At 37.0% G+C, this 18,242-nt stretch overlaps 1 non-coding gene across 1 annotated transcript; it reads left to right on the top strand.

The window, feature by feature from the left end:
* The first annotated feature begins 10,306 nt into the window (after positions 1–10,306).
* LOC130956281 (small nucleolar RNA R71) lies at positions 10,307–10,414 on the top strand. The gene has a single exon (XR_009077063.1). It is a non-coding gene; the product is annotated as a small nucleolar RNA R71 (small nucleolar RNA).
* Positions 10,415–18,242: the final 7,828 nt, after the last annotated feature.

Raw genomic sequence — 18,242 nt, 5'->3', positions numbered from 1 at the left:
ATGCACTTGCGTCTATAGGATTTTAAATCCATAAATGAATATAATTCAGAAATATTTCGAATCACCTCACGAATGAAATTATGTGGAGAAAAGATAACTGATAATGATATGTTAGAGAAAACTTTCTCAACCTTCCATGCCTCGAATGTGCTCTTGCAACAGCAGTATCGAAAAAAAGGATTAAAAAAATATTGAGTTAATTTCTTGCCTTCTTGTTGCTGAATGCAACAATGAGTTGCTCTTAAAAAATCATGAAGCGTAGCCCCTAACTGGCGCCGCCCAATTTCTTGAAGTAAATGCGGCAAACCATTACCCCAGAAGAGATAAATGTCAAGGTTTTAGTGACAAGAAAAATTATGAAAGAAAAAGGAATTATGTTCACAAAAAAGGATCTCACTAGAAGTGGAATAAAGAAAGAAATATTGGGTAAAATAAATTAACAAAGGACAAATATTTTCATTGTGGTAGAAAGGATCATTGGTCACGTACCTGCCGTACCCCAAGGCACCTAGTCGATCTTTATCAAGTATCTTTAAAAAAAGACGACAAAGGAAATGAGACAAATTTCGTTTCAAATGATGCTGAAAGTTCCACCACTCATTATGATGTATATGATTTCTTTGAGGATCCTGAAGGAAATATTGGTTATTTGATCAATGATGGAATAGTTTAATATGTGAGATTGTTAAGTATTCATGTAAATAAATAATGTAAAGAATTCTTTGTCAAGTTTTATTTTCTATGCATCTGAATTTCAAGTATAATGTATATCAATAATGTTTAATAAAATGTTTATGAATTTCAAAATTATTGAATGTGTCAAGATAATAATAATAAAATTTTTAGTATATACTACACTTTTTAGAAAAATATTTTCAATCAAGGAAATAATTTTACTGCGTAAATATTTCTACTCATTTTATTATTATTTGTCTTTGAAGAGAATGGTAAGGATATATAGTGAAGATGTTTGCCTTGCGGATAGTGCAAGTTCACACACCATTCTCAAAAGTAATATATTTTACCCATCTTGTGGCAAAAGAAGAATATGTTAATACTATTATTAGTTCGAGCAATGTGATAGAAGGCTCTGGAAGAGTTATAATTTTGTTTCCTAGAGGAACAAAATTCATAATTAATAATGCACTATTATCTACTAAGTCTCTGAGAAACTTTTTGAATTTCAAAGATATTTGCCGAAATAGATATCATATTGAAACAATGAATGAGAGAAATCATGAGTACTTATGTATCACAACTCATGATTCAAATAAAAAGGTTATATTAGAAAAGTTGCCCTCACTTTCATTTGGGAACAACCATGATGCGAAGAATTATTGAAAACTCATATGGACATTCACTAATGAACCAGAAGATTTTTAAATCTAGTAAATTTTGTTGTGCTGTATGTTCTCAGGGAAAATTAATTTTACGGTTATCACCAGTAAAGATTGGATTTGAGTCCCTTGAATTCCTATAAAGGATTCAAGGTGATATATGTGGATCTATTCATCCACCATGTGGATCTTTTAAATATTTTATGGTCCTAATAGACGCATCTTCGAGATGGTCACATGTGTGCCTATTGTCTTCTCGCAACCTGGCGTTTGCGAGATTACTTGCTCAAATTATTCGATTAAAAGAACAATTTCCAAAAAATCCAATCAAAGCAATTCATCTTGATAATGCTGGTGAATTTACTTTCCAAACTTTTAATGCTTATTATATGGCTAATGGAATAAGTGTTGAACATCCAGTAGCTCATGTTCACACATAAAATGGATTAGCAGAATCTTTTATTAAATGCCTCCAGTTAATTGCTAGACCCTTACTTATGATAACAAATTTTTCAACTTCGGTTTGGGGACATGCTATTTTACATGCTGCAGCACTTATTCGTTTGAGGTCAACGAGTTACCATCAGTTCTCTCCTATACAATTAGCTTTTGGCCAGCAGCCAAATGTTTCCCATTTTAGAATATTCGGGTGTGCTATTTATGTTCCCATTGTACCACTTTCTCGCACCAAAATAGGACCCCAAAGAAAATTGGGAATATATGTTGGATATAATTCTCCTTTTATAGTGAGGTATCTTGAGATACAAGCGAGAGATATATTTAAAGCCAGGTTTGCGAATTGTCATTTTGATTAATCAAAATTTTCAACATTAAGGGGAGATAATAAGCTTCCTGAAAAGGAACTTAATTGGGATGCATCATCTTTGGTGCATTTAGATCCTCGATAAGGGCAATGTGAACTAGAAGTTCAAAAGATTATACATTTGCAAAGAATAGTAAATGAATTTTCTGATGCATTTTTCGATACAAAGAGGATAACCAAATCTTATATATCAGCGAAAAATGTCCCAATTCGAATTGATGTCCTAGTCGTACGAATTGCCACCGAAACAAATTCACGCAAGAAGCGTGGCAGGCCTGTTGGTTCCAAAGACAAAAATCTTCGAAAAAGAAAAGAGGTAAATACCATTCCTTTTGAAAAAGACATAGTAAAGACACCTGTAGTTGTCCAAAATTCTTTTATAATTTTAACGCCAGAAGACGTTCAGGTACCTGAAAATTATGAAAATGACGAGATCTCGATAAATTATGTCTTTATAGGAGAGAAATGGGACCGAAATAAGACAATTGTCAATGAAATATTTGTATATAATGTAACATTGAAAATCATGCATGAAAATAAGGGTATTGAGCCAAGATCAGTTGAAGAATATCGAAAAAGGAATGATTGGCCAAAATGGAAAGAAGTCATGAAGGTTGAGTTAGACTCACTTGCAAAACGTGAAGTCTTTGGACTTGTAGTCCATACACCAGAAGATATAAAACCTGTTGGATACCGATGGATATTTGTGAGAAAATAAAATGAGAAAAATGAAGTTGTATGCTACAAAGATCGACTTATAGCACAAGGTTTTTCATAAAGGCCTCGTGATTATGGAGAAATATATTTCCCTGTAGTGATACAATAACATTGCGTTATTTGGTCAGTTTATCCGCATATCATAAAATACATATGCATTTAATGGATGTGGTAACAGCCTATTTATATGGATCATTAGATCGTGATATCTATATGAAAGTCCCTGAAGGACTAAAGATATCTAAACCACCCAATGAATATTCACAGGGGTTATACTCAGTTAAATTGCAAAGATCTTTATATGGTCTAAAGCAATCTAGATGAATGTGGTATAATCGTCTTACTGAGTATCTGGCTAAAAACAAATTTAAGAATGATGATATCTGTCCATGTATTTTCATAAAGAAATATACATCTGGATTCATTATAATTGCTGTGTATGTTGATGATTTAAATATCATTGGGACTCCTGAAGAGATTCCAACAATTATAAAAACTCTAAAAGAAGAGTTTGAGATGAAATATCTTGGAAAGACTAAATTTTATCTCGTCTTGCAAATTGAGCATACAAAAAATGGGATCTTTATTCATCAAATAACATATACAGAAAAGATCTTGAAGATATTTTATATGGATAAGTCACATCCATTAAGTACCCCAATGATTGTAAGATCTTTGGATGTGGAAAATGATCAATTCCGTCCTAAGGAAGAAAATGAAGATATGCTTGGTCCTGAAGTACCATATCTTAGTGTCATTGAAGCGCTAATGTATCTTGCTAATAATACAAGACCTGATATATCATTTGCTGTAAATTTACTAGCAAGATATAGTTCCTCTCCAACCAGAAGACATTGGAATGGAATCAAACAAATCTTTCGATATCTTCATGGAACAGTTGATATGTGATTGTTTTATCCCTATGGATCCAAGTCACAACTAGTTGGCTATGCAGATGTAGGATATTTGTCTGATCCACACAAAGGGAGATCTCAAACAGGATATCTGTTTAGATATGGTGGTACAGCTATATCATGGAAGTCCATGAAACAGACGATAGTAGCAACTTACTCTAATCATGCTAAAATACTAGCGATTCATGAAGTAAGTCACGAATGTTTTTGGCTCAAGAGTTTGATCTAATATTGGTGCACGAAATTGTGATCAATACTTTTCAAAACATAAACAATCCCTAGTAATGGCTCCAAAGACTTGGTGCTCAATACCATGGCATAAACACAACTTCGCACAACTAACCAGCAAGTGCACTGGGTCGTCCAAGTAATAAACCTTACGCGAGTAAGGGTCGATCCCACGGAGACTGGTGGTATGAAGCAAGCTATGGTCATCTTGTAAATCTCAGTCAGGCAGACTCAAATGGGTATAGTGATGAACGAAAATAACATAAAAGATAAAGATAGAGATACTTATGTATATCATTGGTGTAAGAGCTTCAGACAAGCGTATGAAGATGCCTTCCCTTCCGTCTCTCTGCTTTCCTACTGCCTTCATCCAATCCTTCTTACTCCTTTCCATGGCAAGCTCGTGTAGGGTTTCACCGTTGTCAATGGCTACCTCCCATCCTCGCAGTGAAAGCTAATGCTCACGCACTCTGTCACAGTACGGCCAATCACCGGTTTGGTTCCCTCCCCTACTGGAATAGAATCCCTCTTTTGCGTCTGTCACTAACGCCCAGCAGGTTACAGGTTTGAAGCATGTCACAGTCATTCAATCATTGAATCCTACTCAGAATACCACAGACAAGGTTTAGACCTTCCGGATTCTCTTGAATGCCGCCATCAGGTCCTGCCTATACCACGAGGATTCCGATTAAAGAATCCAAGAGATATTCACTAGAGCCTTGGTTACTTGTAGAACAAAAGTGGTTGTCAGTCACCTTGTTCATAGGTGAGAATAATGATGAGTGTCAATCATCACCTTCATCAAGTTGAAGAACAAGTGATATCTTGGACAAAGAACAAGCGGAATTGAATAGAAGAACAATAGTAATTGCATTAATACTCGAGGTACAACAGAGCTCCACACCTTAATCTATGGTGTGTAGAAACTCCACCGTTGAAAATACATAAGAACAAGGTCTAGGCATGGCCGAATGGCCAGCCTCCCAATGATCTAAGAACTAGATGTCCAAAGATGATCAAAGGATCTAGAAATAATCCAAAGATGAAAATACAATAGTAAAAGGTCCTACTTATAGAAAACTAGTAGCCTAAGGTGTACAAAGATGAGTAAATGTCATAAAAATCCACTTCCGGGCCCACTTGGTGTGTGCTTGGGCTGAGCAATGAAGCATTTTCGTGTAGAGACTTCTCTTGGAGTTAAACGCCAGCTTTTATGCCAGTTTGGGCGTTTAACTCCCAATTAGGTGCCAGTTCCGGCGTTTAACGCTGGAATTTCTTGAGGTGACTTTGAACGCCGGTTTGGGCCATCAAATCTTGGGCAAAGTATGGACTATCATATATTGCTGGAAAGCCCAGGATGTCTACTTTCCAACGCCGTTGAGAGCGCGCCAATTGGGCTTCTGTAGCTCCAGAAAATCCACTTCGAGTGCAGGGAGGTCAGAATCCAACAGCATCTGCAGTCCTTTTCAGTCTCTGAATCAGATTTTTGCTCAGGTCCCTCAATTTCAGCCAGAAAATACCTGAAATCACAGAAAAACACACAAACTCATAGTAAAGTCCAGAAAAGTGAATTTTAACTAAAAACTAATAAAAATATACTAAAAACTAACTAGATCATACCAAAAACATACTAAAAACAATGCCAAAAAGCGTACAAATTATCCGCTCATCACAACACCAAACTTAAATTGTTGCTTGTCCCCAAGCAACTGAAAATCAAATAAGATAAAAAGAAGAGAATATACTATAGACTCCAAATTATCAATGAAACATAGCTCCAAATTAGATTAGCGGGACTAGTAGCTTTTTGCCTCCGAACAGTTTTGGCATCTCACTTTATCCTTTGAAATTCAGAATGATTGGCTTCTTTAGGAACTCAGAATCCAGATAGTGTTATTGATTCTCCTAGTTAAGTATGATGATTCTTGAACACAGCTACTTATTGAGTCTTGGCCGTGGCCCAAAGCACTCTGTTTTCCAGTATTACCACCGGATACATACATGCCACAGACACATAATTGGGTGAACCTTCTCAGATTGTGACTCAGCTTTGCTAGAGTCCCCAATTAGAGGTGTCCAGGGTTCTTAAGCACACTCTTTTTGCCTTGGATCACAACTTTATTTCTTTCTTTTTCTTTTTCTTTTTCTTTCTCCCCCTTTTTTTTCGTTTTTCTCCTTCTCTTTTTTTTTTTTTGTATTCACTGCTTTTTCTTGCTTCAAGAATCATTTTTATGATTTTTCAGATCCTCAGTAACATGTCTCCTTTTTCATCATTCTTTCAAGAGCCAACAATTTTAACATTCATGAACCACAGATTCAAAAGACATATGCACTGTTCAAGCATACATTCAGAAAACAAAAAGTATTGTCACCACATCAAACTAATTAAGCTAGTTTTAAAGATAAATTTGAAATCCTGTACTTCTTGTTCTTTTGTAATAAAAACAGTTTTCATTTAAGAAAGGTGATGGATTCATATTCATAGCTTTAAGGCATAGACACTAAGACACTAATGATCATAAGACACAAACATGGATAAACATAAGCATAAAAATTCGAAAAACAGAAGAATAAAGAACAAGGAAATCAAGGAACGGGTCCACCTTAGTGATGGCGGCTCTTCCTTCCTCTTGAAGGTCCTATGGAGTGCTTGAGCTCCTCAATGTCTCTTCATTGCCTTTGTTGCTCCTCTCTCATGATTCTTTGATCTTCTCTTATTTCATGGAGGAGAATGGAGTGTTCTTGATGCTCCACCCTTAGTTGTCCCATGTTGGAACTCAATTCTCCTAGGGAGGTGTTTAGTTGCTCCCAATAGTTTTGTGGAGGAAAGTGCATCCCTTGAGGCATCTCAGGGATCTCATGATGAGAGGGGTCTCTTGTGTGCTCCATCCTTTTCTTGGTGATGGGCTTGTCCTCATCAATTGTGATGTCTCCCTCTATGTCAACTCCAACTGAATAACAGAGATGACAAATGAGGTGAGGAAAGGCTAACCTTGCTAAGGTAGAGGACTTATCCGCCACCTTGTAGAGTTCTTGGGCTATAACCTCATGAACTTCCACTTCTTCTCCAATCATGATGCTATGGATCATGATGGCCCGGTCTAGAGTAACTTCGGACCGGTTGCTAGTGGGAATGATTGAGCGTTGGATAAACTCCAACCATCCTCTAGCCACGAGTTTGAGGTCATGCCTTCTCAGTTGAACCGGCTTGCCTCTTGAATCTCTCCTCCATTGTGCGCCCTCTTCACATATGATTGTGAGGACTTGGTCCAACCTTTGATCAAAGTTGACCCTTCTTGTGTAAGGATGTTCATCTCCTTGCATCATAGGCAAGTTGAACGCCACCCTCACACTTTCCGGACTAAAATCCAAGTATTTCCCCCGAACCATAGTAAGATAATTCTTTGGATCCGGGTTCATACTTTGATCATGGCTCTTGGTGATCCATGCATTGGCATAGAACTCTTGAACCATCAAGATTCCAACTTGTTGAATGGGGTTGGTAAGTACTTCCCAACCTCTTCTTTGGATCTCATGGCGGATCTCCGGATATTCACCCTTTTTGAGTGAAAAGGGGACCTCGGGGATCACCTTCTTCAAGGCCACAACTTCATAGAAGTGGTCTTGATGCACCTTTGAGATGAACCTATCCATCTCCCATGACTCGGAGGTGGAAGCTTTTGCCTTCCCTTTCCTCTTTCTAGAGGTTTCTCCGGCCTTGGATGCCATAATGGTTATGGAAAAACGAAAAAGCGACGCTTTTACCACACCAAACTTAAAATGTTTGCTCGTCCTCGAGCAAAAGAAGAAAGAAGAGAGTAGAAGAAGAAGAAATGAGGAAGAGGGAGATGGTGGTGTATTCGGCCAAGGAGGGGGAGAAGTGGTGTTTTGGTTGTGTGAAAATGAAGGAGTGAAGAAGGGTATTTATAGGAGAGAGGGGAGATGGGGTTCGGTCATATTGGGTGGGTTTGGGAGGGAAAGTGGTTTGAATTTGAAGGGTGAGGTTGGTGGGGTTTTATGAAGGATGGATGTGAGTGGTGAAGAGAAAGATGGGACTTGATAGGTGAAGGGGTTTTGGGGAAGAGGTATTGAGGTGATTGGTGAATGGGGGAAGAAGAGAGAGAGTGGTGGTGGGGATCCTGTGGGGTCCACAGATCCTGTGGTGTCAAGGAAAAGTCATCCCTGCACCAAATGTTGCTCAAAATCACGTTTTGAGCCATTTCTGGCGTTAAACGCCGGGCTGGTGCCCATTCCTGGCGTTTAACGCCAGGTTCTTGCCCTTTTCTGGCGTTTAACGCCAGTCTGGTGCCCCTTTCTGGCGTTAAACGCCCAGAATGGTGCCAGACTGGGCGTTAAACGCCCAACTGCTAGGTTTACTGGCGTTTGAACGCCAGCAACATCTTCCTCCAGGGTGTGCTATTTTCTTCCTGTTTTTCATTTTGTTTTTGCTTTTCAATGGATTTTGTGACTTCTTATGATCATCAACCTACAAAAAACATAAAATAACAAAAGAAACTATATAAATTATAATCATTGGGTTGCCTCCCAACAAGCGCTTCTTTAATGTCAGTAGCTTGACAGAGGACTCTCATGGAGCCTTACAGATACTCAGAGCAATGTTGGAACCTCCCAACACCAAACTTAGAGTTTGAATGTGGGGGTTCAACACCAAACTTAGAGTTTGGTTGTGGCCTCCCAACACCAAACTTAGAGTTTGACTGTGGGGGCTCTTCTTGACTCTGATTTGAGAGAAGCTCTTCATGCTTCATCTCTATGGTGACAGAGGGATATCCTTGAGCCTTAAACACAAGGGATTCTCCATTCACTTGAATGATCAGTTCACCTCCATCAACATCAATCACAGCCTTTGCTGTGGCTAGGAAAGGTCTGCCAAGGATGATGTTTTCATCCATGCACTTCCCAGTCTCTAGGACTATGAAATCAGTAGGGATGTAATGGTCTTCAATCTTAACCAAAACATTCTCTACAAGTCCATGAGCTTGTTTTCTTGAGTTGTTTGCCATCTCTAGTGAGATTTTGGCAGCTTGTACCTCAAAGATCCTTAGCTTCTCCATTACTGAGAGAGGCATGAGGTTCACACTTGACCCTAAGTCACACAGAGCCTTCTTGAAGGTCATGGTGCCTATGGTACAAGGTATGGAAAACTTCCCAAGATCTTGTTTCTTTTGAGGTAATTTCTGCCTAGACAAGTCATCCAGTTCTTTGGTGAGCAAAGGAAGTTCATCCTCCCAAGTCTCATTTCCAAATAACTTGTCATTTAGCTTCATGATTGCTCCAAGGTATTTAGCAACTTGCTCTTCAGTGACATACTCATCCTCTTCAGAGGAAGAATACTCATCAGAGCTCATGAAAGGCAGAAGTAAGTCTAATGGAATCTCTATGGTCTCATTTTGAGTCTCAGATTCCCATGGTTCCTCATTGGGGAACTCATTGGAGGCTAGTGCACGCCCATTGAGGTCTTCCTCAGTGGCGTTCACTTCCTCCCCTTCCTCTCCAAATTCGGCCATATTGATGGCTTTGCACTCTCCTTTTGGATTTTCTTCTGTGTTGCTTGGAAGAGTACTTGGAGGGAGTTCAGTAACTTTCTTGCTCAGCTGTCCCACTTGTCCTTCCAAATTTCTAATGGAGGACCTTGTTTCAGTCATGAAACTTCGAGTGGTTTTGATTAGATCAGAGACCATGGTTGCTAAGTCAGAGGGGTTCTGCTTAGAATTCTCTGTCTGTTGCTGAGAAGATGATGGAAAAGGTTTGCCATTGTTAAACCTGTTTCTTCCACCATTGTTGTTGTTGAAACCTTGTTGAGGTCTCTCTTGATTCTTCCATGAGAGATTTGGGTGATTTCTCCATGAAGAATTATAGGTGTTACCATAGGGTTCTCCTAGGTAATTCACCTCTTCCATTAAAGGGTTCTCAGGATCATAAGCTTCTTCCTCAGATGAAGCATCCTTAGTACTGCTTGGTGCATTTTGCATTCCAGACAGACTTTGAGAAATCAAATTGACTTGTTGAGTCAATATCTTATTCTGAGCCAATATGGCATTCAGAGTATCAATCTCAAGAACTCCTTTCTTCTGACTTGTCCCATTGTTCACAGGATTCCTTTCAGAAGTGTACATGAATTGGTTATTTGCAACCATTTCAATTAGCTCTTGAGCCTCTGTAGGCGTCTTCTTCAGATGAAGAGATCCTCCAGCAGAGCTATCCAAAGACATCTTGGATAGTTCAGAGAGACCATCATAGAAAATACCTATGATGCTCCATTCAGAAAGCATGTCAGAAGGACATTTTCTGATCAATTGTTTGTATCTTTCCCAAGCTTCATAGAGGGATTCTCCATCCTTCTGTCTGAAGGTTTGGACTTCCACTCTAAGCTTACTCCATCTTTGTGGTGGAAAGAACTTTGCCAAGAAGGCATTGACTAGCTTTTCCCAAGAGTCCAGGCTTTCTTTAGGTTGAGAGTCCAACCATATTCTAGCTCTGTCTCTTACAGCAAAAGGGAATAGCATCAGTCTATAGACCTCAGGGTCTACCCCATTAGTCTTGACTGTGTCACAGATTTGCAAGAATTCAGCTAAGAACTGATGAGGATCTTCCATTGGAAGTCCATGGAACTTGCAATTCTGTTGCATTAGAGAAACTAATTGAGGCTTAAGCTCAAAGTTGTTTGCTCTAATGGCAGGGATAGAGATGCTTCTCCCATAGAAATTGGGAGTAGGTGCAGTAAAGTCACCCAGCACCTTCCTTGCATTGTTGGCATTGTTGTTGTTTTCGGCTGCCATGGGTTCTTCTCCTTGAAGAATTCGGTCAGGTCCTCAACAGAGAGTTGAGTCTTAGCTTCTCTTAGCTTTCGCTTCAAGGTCCTCTCAGGTTCAGGGTCAGCTTCAACAAGAATGCCTTTGTCTCTGCTCCTGCTCATATGAAAGAGAAGAGAACAAGAAACTGTGGAATCCTCTATGTCACAGTATAGAGATTCCTTGAGGTGTCAGAGGAAAAGAAATTTAGAAGGCAGAAGTAGAAAATTCGAACTTATCAAAGAAGATGGAATTCGAATTTTGCATTAAGGGATAGTGTTAGTCCATAAACAGAAGGATGTGAGAAGAAGGGAAGTAATTTTCGAAAATTAAGTAAAAGATTTTGAAAAAATTTTTGAAAAACACTAATTGATTTTCGAAAATAAGAGTGGGAAAGAAATCAAGTGATTTTTGAAAAAGATTTTGAAATTAGAAGTTAAAAAGATTTGATTGAAAACTATTTTGAAAAAGATGTGATTAAGAAGATATGATTTGAAAACAATTTTAAAAAGATATGATTTGAAAACAATTTAAAAAGATATGATTTAGAAACAATTTTGAAAAGATTTGATTTTAAAAATTAATGACTTGCCTAACAAGAAAAGATATGATTCAAACATAAAACCTTCCTCAACAGAAAAGGCAAAAAATGTTCAATCAAATCATTAATTGTTAGTAAGTATCTTTGAAAAGGAAAGAAATTGATTTTGAAAACATTTGATTGAAAAGATATGATTTGAAAAAGATTTGATTTTGAAAAACTTTGAAAACTAAAAAAAATTGATTTTGAAAACAAAATCTTCCCCCTAGCACCATCCTGGCGTTAAACGCCCAGAATGGTATCCATTCTGGCGTTTAACGCCCAAAATGCACCCTTTTTGGGCGTTAAACGCCCAACCAGGTACCCTGGCTGGCGTTTAAACGCCAGTCTGCCTTCTTTACTGGGCATTTTCGAATGCCCAGCTTTTTCTGTGTAATTCCTCTGCAGTATGTTCTGAATCTTCAATTCTCTGTGTTATTGACTTGAAAAGACACAAATTAAAAATATTTTTGGATTTTTAATAATCAAAATGCAACAAGAATCAAATAACAATGCATGCAAGACACCAAACTTAACAGTTTGTATACTACTAACACTAATAAGAATGCATATGAGACACATAAACACTCAAGTTAAGAGAATTCAAAGATCAGAGTAAGAAATCATCAAGAATTACTTGAAGATCTTTAAGACACATGAATGAATGCATGCAAGAAGAACAGAAACATGCAATTGATACCAAACTTAAAATGAGACTCTAGACTCAAACAAGAAATATTTTAGGATTTTATGATTTTGTAAATTTTTTTTTTGTGCTTTTTTCGAAATTTAAGTGAAAAGAAAAATAAAGGTATCAAAATTCTTAATGAGAATCCCAGGAATCATGCAACGTTAGTCTAAAGCTTTAGTCTAAAGGAATTAGACATAGCTAGCTAAGCTTCAGCAAGACATTGCATTCAAGAGCTAAATTGATGATGATCAATCAGCTTTGGTGATGATAAGAACATCACCTTGAAACACTAGAATTCATTCTTAAGAACTCTGAAGAAAAATAATACCTAATCTAAGCAACAAGATGAACCGTTAGTTGTCCATACACAAGAAAAATCCCCGGCAACGGCGCCAAAAACTTGGTGCACGAAATTGTGATCAATACTTTTCAAAACATAAACAATCCCTAGTAATGGCTCCAAAGACTTGGTGCTCAATACCATGGCATAAACACAACTTCGCACAACTAACCAGCAAGTGCACTGGGTCGTCCAAGTAATAAACCTTACGCGAGTAAGGGTCGATCCCACGGAGATTGGTGGTATGAAGCAAGCTATGGTCATCTTGTAAATCTCAGTCAGGCAGACTCAAATGGGTATAGTGATGAACGAAAATAACATAAAAGATAAAGATAGAGATACTTATGTATATCATTGGTGTAAGAGCTTCAGACAAGCGTATGAAGATGCCTTCCCTTCCGTCTCTCTGCTTTTCTACTGCCTTCATCCAATCCTTCTTACTCCTTTCCATGGCAAGCTCGTGTAGGGTTTCACCGTTGTCAATGGCTACCTCCCATCCTCGCAGTGAAAGCTAATGCTCACGCACTCTGTCACAGTACGGCCAATCACCGGTTTGGTTCCCTCCCCTACTGGAATAGAATCCCTCTTTTGCGTCTGTCACTAACGCCCAGCAGGTTACAGGTTTGAAGCATGTCACAGCCATTCAATCATTGAATCCTACTCAGAATACCACAGACAAGGTTTAGACCTTCCGGATTCTCTTGAATGCCGCCATCAGGTCCTGCCTATACCACGAGGATTCCGATTAAAGAATCCAAGAGATATTCACTAGAGCCTTGGTTACTTGTAGAACAAAAGTGGTTGTCAGTCACCTTGTTCATAGGTGAGAATGATGATGAGTGTCAATCATCACCTTCATCAAGTTGAAGAACAAGTGATATCTTGGACAAAGAACAAGCGGAATTGAATAGAAGAACAATAGTAATTGCATTAATACTCGAGGTACAGCAGAGCTCCACACCTTAATCTATGGTGTGTAGAAACTCCACCGTTGAAAATACATAAGAACAAGGTCTAGGCATGGCCGAATGGCCAGCCTCCCAATGATCTAAGAACTAGATGTCCAAAGATGATCAAAGGATCTAGAAATAATCCAAAGATGAAAATACAATAGTAAAAGGTCCTACTTATAGAAAACTAGTAGCCTAAGGTGTACAAAGATGAGTAAATGTCATAAAAATCCACTTCCGGGCCCACTTGGTGTGTGCTTGGGCTGAGCAATGAAGCATTTTCGTGTAGAGACTTCTCTTGGAGTTAAACGCCAGCTTTTATGCCAGTTTGGGCGTTTAACTCCCAATTAGGTGCCAGTTTCGGCGTTTAACGCTGGAATTTCTTGAGGTGACTTTGAACGCCGGTTTGGGCCATCAAATCTTGGGCAAAGTATGGACTATCATATATTGCTGGAAAGCCCAGGATGTCTACTTTCCAACGCCGTTGAGAGCGCGCCAATTGGGCTTCTGTAGCTCCAGAAAATCCACTTCGAGTGCAGGGAGGTCAGAATCCAACAGCATCTGCAGTCCTTTTCAGTCTCTGAATCAGATTTTTGCTCAGGTCCCTCAATTTCAGCCAGAAAATACCTGAAATCACAGAAAAACACACAAACTCATAGTAAAGTCCAGAAAAGTGAATTTTAACTAAAAACTAATAAAAATATACTAAAAACTAACTAGATCATACCAAAAACATACTAAAAACAATGCCAAAAAGCGTACAAATTATCCGCTCATCAAATATATTCTGTCATCATGTGGACTGATTGATCATAAGATAGCTCCAACTGTCCTGTTTGAAGATAATACAGCATCCATTGCTCAACTTAAAGTGGATACATTAAAGGTGATAGAACAAAGCATATTTCTCCCAAATTCTTCTTCACTCACGATCTTCAAAATCAAGGGACAATTGATGTCAAACAGATCTACTCAAGTGACAATCTGGCAGATTTATTCACAAAGTCACTTCCAAAATTTTCCTTTGAAAAATTGGTACAACAGATTGGGATGCGCCGATTTTGAGATATTAAATGATGTCGACAAGAGGGGGAGACTGTACTCTTTTTTTCCTTGGTCAAGTTTTTTTCCATTGAATTTTTCTTAACAAGGTTTTCAATGAGGCAGTCCCCATCACAAAGGATATTGTACTCTTTTTCCTTCACTGAAATTTTTTTCTATTAGATTTTTCTTTAGTAAAGTTTTAACGAGGTATAATCCTAAATGGACATCCAAGGGAGAGTGTTGTGACGAGGATAGGATAAGAATGGATGTCCATTTATGGGCAACCCATTTTCTATGTTGAAAGGAACAAGTCCCTAGGATGAAGTAAAATAAATGTGGTTTGAAAAACAAACTTCTGTTCGCCTATAAAAACATGATCTGAGGCAAGGGAATATACACAATAAAAATACAAAATATTTTCTCTCTACATACAATTCATCTTTATCTTTTCTCTTCATATACTACAACATATAATATTAGTAGATATATTAAGGGGTAAGTATGATTTTGGTCCCTAAAATTTCTAGCCAGAATCGAAATCATCCCTCATCTAATTTTCGATTTAAAATCGTCATTAACGTTTTTTTCGTATTAAAATCGTCCTTTTTAATTAAATTTTTAATTTAATTCCTAAACTACCCTTATTTAAAAGAAACACGTTTTGGGGGAAGGGGTAAAGGAAACGCATTGGGGGTGGGGGGAGAAAGGAAACGTGGGAGGGAGGGGAAGAGTCCATAGCCGTCGCCGGAACCACGACCAGAGAAAGACGTCACCGTTCATGCATGCTCTTGCCACCGCCGATTTACCTAGCCGCCGTCGCTCTTCGCCTTCTGCATCTGCTTCTTTGTGCTTGAATTTGTTGATTTGGCTTTGTGTTGGATTTGTTGATTTGTTGCTTTCTGTTTCTGCTTGTGTTAAATTTGTGTTGGATTTGTTGATTTTCTGTTTTTTGTTTCTGCTTCTCTGGTAGAGGTGGAGGTGGAGGTGGAGGTGGAGGTGAGGGGTGGGAGAAGGGGATATGGGGAGGGGGTGGGGACGCGGGGTGGGGTGGGGGGAAGGGAAAACGGGGAGGGGGGAAGGGGAGACCGGGGGTGGGGGAAAGGGAGGGGGGAAGGGAGAAGGAGGGGGGAAGGGGAGACCGGGGGTGGGGTGGGGGGAAGGGAGGGGGAGGGAGGAAGGGGAGATTGGAGGTGGGGGAGGGGGGAAGGGGAAGGTATTTTTGTCCAAAAAAAATAAAAAGGACGATTTTAATACGAAAAAAACGTTAATGACGATTTTAAATAAAAAATTAGATGAGGGACGGTTTCGATTCTGGCCGAAAACTTTAGGAACCAAAACCATATTTACCCCATATATTAATCATCTTTATTATATTAAAATAATAATCACGGTGAATATTATTATTAGAGCTATCTAATTATATATTTCATTATTTTATATTATTATATCTTCTTTATTTATTTATTTTACAACACTTTTCTTTTTTCCAAAAAAATTACTTTTCATATAAATATGTAAAATATAAATATATATTACAAAAGCACTTCCACGTAGTTCTGCTGTTATTTATGCCGCTGATCAACGGTCAATACTAAATAATAGTCGAATAGTAGTTAGTTGAGTGCATTCTTAGCCTATAAGTCTATAACTATATATAAAATATGCAAGTTATTATGAGATCGCTAGTTTCGAGTAAGAGAAAAAATTTTCTTCGTCCATTGAATGTATATTGACCATTGAGTAATAATAATCTATCTTTTCTCTTACGTCAGAAATGAGTCAAATGACAAGGTCAAGAAAAGGCCAATAGTTTGACCTAATAATAACCAATAACCAAGACAAATGCAAAGCTTTTCATTTTAATTATTCAAAAGTATGCAATCTACAAGAATATCCATGACGATATGGATTAATGATTATATTTCGTAACATATATATGGATGATAGATATCGATTTTTTTCGCATGCACATGCATGTTCCCTTTTCTTTCGCTTTCTTCTTGTAAAGCATAGCACAAATATTGGCTGTTAATGAATGAGGACAAAAAGTTAAAAGATGAGTGCATTTAACGGTTGTCTTTTATATAAAATAAATAAATAAATACACATTATACAATATACTTATTCCTCTCTATCTCTTAATGTAATGACATGAATGATGATGCATTCATTGATGGTGATGCTGGTGGGGGCTCTGTACCTTTAGAACGTGATAATGTTGTGGTTGATCGATGATCGATGATCGATGAACTAAAAGTGACTACAACTAGCAATGCAACTTTAATTTGATGCAATAGCAGGGAAACGTACATTCATAGAAACAACAACGTAACAGTTGTTACATTAAGTGTGCTTCAATAATAATACATCATAAATATTATTTGTATACTAAAATTAGTTATTAAAATTAATCATTATGTATTTATGTATAAATACATATATTGTAAACATATTTTTAATTTATATTTTATATTGGTGATTGATTTTAGTGACTAATTTTAATATATACTTAATGTGTTAAATACCAGAGATCGAAAAAGAAAAATGAAAACTGAAGTAAATTTGAATGAATGCAGAGAGAATTCTATAGCAGAACCTTTGATACTGAAACAATGTGAATGTATTGTGAATATTATTGTTACTAGCTTACAATCTCCATCATAGAGCAAGGATATATAGAGAGCTGATGCACAATGTGTTTAACTAATTTCAATAATAGACTTAAAGGCAGTTACAACAGAAATAATACTAGAAGTCTTGAATTTTTTGTTGACTAAATAACTACCTCAATTTGGTTCTTATATATACTCAACACTCTCCCTCCCTTTAAATTCATGGTCGATAAGATCCTGGATTTGATCCTAAAACGTTTAAAATTATGAAAGGACAAGGGCTTGGTGAAGAGATCAGTAATTTGATCAATTGCTGGGATATGAATAACAGCTAGTTGAATTTATTCTTTCTCTGACTAAGTGCAGCAAGTCTAGATCGAAATGTTTGATCTTACTATGCAGGATAGAATTTGCAATAGGATCATCACTGTACTGATGTTATCACTGTAATAACTAGAATTTGAGAGAATTATTGAATTATGAGTTCATTAAATATGTTTAAAATTCATCTTATGTTAGTTTCTGTTGCTGTAATGCTTCGAAATTCAGCTTTAGCACTGAATTTGCTAACATAGTGCTGCTTTCTGCTTGCCCATGAGATCTAGTTAGTGCCAAGATAAACATAAAAGCGTGACGATGTAGATCTTCTATTATCAATGTCCAAATCTTAATCTGAATTTGTAAAGACAGAGAGTTTAAAATCAGCATATGGTTGAAATAAAATCCCTTGATCCTTGATATCTATCAAGTATCGAAAAATTCATCTAACATGTAAGACAAAAAGTTATTAATAAATTAATTATGATCGGTTGTATATATTTAAAATGATATTTTTAGAGATTTGTATATACAAGTTGAGTAAATTCTTATTTATTATTGGAGTTCTTATAATTAAAAAATAATGAATATTTTATATGCTTTAATTTTAATATATAAATTTTTAACTTTATTTTATAAGTAAAGGAGAATTAATTTATTTATCTCCAATTTTTATTAAATTAGTGTTTAATTGAGAATACTTTATTGATTGGTAATTTAAAGGTATTTTTTTTAAAGATAGATACTTTATATTTAATTTGGTTTTTATTATTATTTTATTTTTTATTTATTTTATAAAATTATATTTTTATTCTTATTTTATTAAAATTTTCTAATCTACCCCAAATCCTAACTAAACAACACTTTCTCACTCCA

Source organism: Arachis stenosperma, chromosome 1 (assembly GCF_014773155.1).
Source record: "Arachis stenosperma cultivar V10309 chromosome 1, arast.V10309.gnm1.PFL2, whole genome shotgun sequence".
Lineage (NCBI taxonomy): Eukaryota > Viridiplantae > Streptophyta > Magnoliopsida > Fabales > Fabaceae > Arachis > Arachis stenosperma.
This window is presented reverse-complemented; position numbering and strand designations above follow the sequence as displayed.